General features: G+C 39.6%; 1 non-coding gene across 1 annotated transcript; it reads left to right on the plus strand.

Annotated features, from left to right (window-relative positions):
- The first annotated feature begins 2,489 nt into the window (after positions 1 to 2,489).
- Positions 2,490 to 2,596, plus strand: LOC145141669 (small nucleolar RNA R71). Its single transcript, XR_013722863.1, has one exon. It is a non-coding gene; the product is annotated as a small nucleolar RNA R71 (small nucleolar RNA).
- Positions 2,597 to 3,026: the final 430 nt, after the last annotated feature.

The following is a 3,026-nucleotide window of genomic DNA, read 5'->3' on the forward strand; positions in this document are numbered from 1 at the left end:
ATGTATTGATATGCATGTCCAAAAAGCTTCCACGTTTACGATAGATCTGGTATCAGAAAACCCTTCTAGAGTGGTTGGGTTAAGGACTTTTCAAATTAAGGGCTACATGGTTAAGACATTATGGTCTTTAGCTTTATTTGGACCTAGGGTTGGAGATCTTAATCTCTTTAGGAGTCTTAATGGATAAAGTTTTTAAACTTTATCCATTTAGACCATAGAATGGACCATATCTGAGCTTTGGAGCTCTTGAAATCGAAGAAAACAGCTTAATCCATTAAGTTGTTGGAATCTCAGCTCCCATGGCATGGCCATAGGTCGTCACAGCATGGCGACTGGGAATTTCCCGTCATGTTTGATCACATGAGGGCCACGACGTAGCCAAGGAAGGCCATGACGTGGCGGTTGACTAAAGTCAACATTGGCCGTTGACTTTGACCGTTGACATTTTGTATGGGTTGACTTTATGTCAAATTTCTATTTTTGGGAGGTAGACTTAGGGTTTACCTTGTGTCAATTGTTAGGAGGTGTTTAACACCCATCTTTGGCAGAGAGAGCTGTTAATTGTGGTCGGCATGACATTGAGCTGGGTTTTAGTCGGCTTTGTGATTTACGTGAGTTTTCCCCACTATACTTGTGGGTTAAAGGCACCAATGTCGGCCTGCTGGATTATGTATCTTGGTATATAGAATGATGCTATGTTAGTTATTTGTTAGACAGGTAGATCTGTATGATTACATGTATTCGCTGGATATACGTTAGACTGGTAGATGTATGATTACCTGTATTTATTGAATCTTACTGTATATATTGGCATATTATTCTTATTGTTTGGTTGATATGGTCCTGCTTTGTGCTGATGGCCAAGATACGCGGGGTGGTCTGGATAGACTGTAGCGATGCGTGGCGGTCCAGTCACGGAGAAGGCCCAGAGAGCGGTCTAGATAGGTTGTAGGCTCGGTAAGGCGCTCCAGTCAGGCTAAAGACTCTGAGAGCAGTCCAGATAGGCAATAGGCCCTACAAGGCGGTCCAGTTATGTTGAAGGCTCATCCATGCATGTTGTATATGTATGGTTGTGTGTGGTACTTTGGGGGAACTCACTAAGCATTGGCATAAAGTTTGATTTTATGGTTTCAGGCACATCAGATGATAGGGGCAAGGCAAAGTCTTGATCGTGCATATGCTCCTGGGTTTTTATGAGATTTGATTTTGGGATACTCTGATTCGTGTTATGACTTTTGGAAACTATGTTTTTGTAAACACTTATGGTTTTTGGATTGGTTTCGAAAATGAAAATTTTACCACGATTTTTTTGGGATGTTACAAATTGCTCCATGTGGAAAGGTTTCCTTGACCATGAGTGGTCAATACCAACATGTCTTCAATTTGCCCAGAAAAAAGCTTCATCCTTGAGTTCAAAAGTAGGACCTTTTGATCGAGTTCGAAATCATTATTCTCTCTTAACCTAGCATCATGCCATTTCTTTGTTTTGTCCTTATAAATCAGAGAGTTAGTGTATGCTTCATTTCTTAACTCTTCCAAGGCATTCATCTACATTAAACTGTTAGTACGCAATTTGGCTAAATCACAGTTACAATTCTTCAAGGCACAAAATACTTTGTGTTCGATTTCAACCACTAACTGACAACTTTTACCAAAAACTAGCCTATAAGGCGTAGTACAAATTGGAGTTTTAAATGTAGTTCAAAACGCCCTTACCTTTTTATTACTTACTCCCAACCTTTCATGTATTCTTTTTAGTGCCCGATTTATTATTTCGGTTTTTCCACTTATTTGTGGATGATAAGGTGTTGCAAACTTATGGTGTACACCATATTTTTGTAACACCTTTTTAAGTTGTTCATTGAAAAAGTGGGTTCCCCGATCACTAGTTAATGCTCTAGGCATGCCAAAACAAGAAAATAACTTTTTTAGAAATTTAACGACAACACATGCGTCATTAGTGGGTAAAGCTTGCGCTTCCGCCCACTTCGATATGTAGTCAACCGCTACTAATATGTACTTGTTACCTCGTGAAGACGGAAATGGTCCCATAAAGTCGATCCCCCAAATATAAAACACCTCACAAACTTGAATGATATTTTGAGGCATTTCATTGTGTGAAGAGATGTTGCCCAATCTTTGACATAAATTGCATTCCTTGACAAAGGTTGTTGCATCCTCAAATATGGTAGGCAAAAAAGAATCCCGCATCATAGACTTTCTTTGTCGTGTATTGTGCTCCATGATGGCCTCCGGTAGGTCCACTATGGCAATGATGTAAGATGTCTCTCGCTTCCTTCCCAAAGACACATCTTCTTGTAAAATCTTCCTGTGGGTTGTGGTATTCGCGCGAATATTTTGCGAAGTCTTCAATCAAATATTTCATTGTAGTCGGATCCTTCTTCTCCATTAGTCATTGAGAGTCATGGATTTGTCTTTTTGTAACGTTTACCCCATTGTAAAAGATAGACACTTCTTGTTTCACATTGAGATCATGTTGGGGGCAATTTCTAAGTATACATTTATACCTCTCACATGCTTCACACAAAAACTCGCCATAATTTTGTTGGAAGTTTGCTATCTTCTTCTTGAGCTTGACTTTAGCCAGATTTTAGCCGTTCATGTAAATGTTACTGGTAGCATTCTAAGTAACACTACTTCTCGCGTGATATTTGGAACATTGAAGAAATTTCAATGTCCAATAGTTCATAGATGTTTTAAAACGCGTCTTCATGGTCTTTTTCGGAAAATGGAACGTCTTTGAGCATCGCAAGAATGTGTCCCTTGAGCTCAAAGTTGGTTGCAGCTAGGATTTCTGGTGGAGCAAGACCCGGCCCGTTGTCATTTCACACCCTTTTCTTGTACTCCTCCATATTCATCTGAGTCATATCTGCCATCTCGTCTACCTCGCTTTTGATATCATCTTCTGAATCATCTTTGGTTTCTGTTTCTGGCTTGTATCCAATTCTTTTTTTGTCGGGAGTCTTTTCAAAGCTTTCAAATTTGTCGGTTTGAAATGCGTTACT

Source organism: Lactuca virosa, chromosome 9, assembly GCF_052849685.1.
Source record: "Lactuca virosa cultivar CGN04683 chromosome 9, Lactuca_virosa_CGN04683_v6, whole genome shotgun sequence".
Classification (NCBI taxonomy): Eukaryota; Viridiplantae; Streptophyta; class Magnoliopsida; order Asterales; family Asteraceae; genus Lactuca; species Lactuca virosa.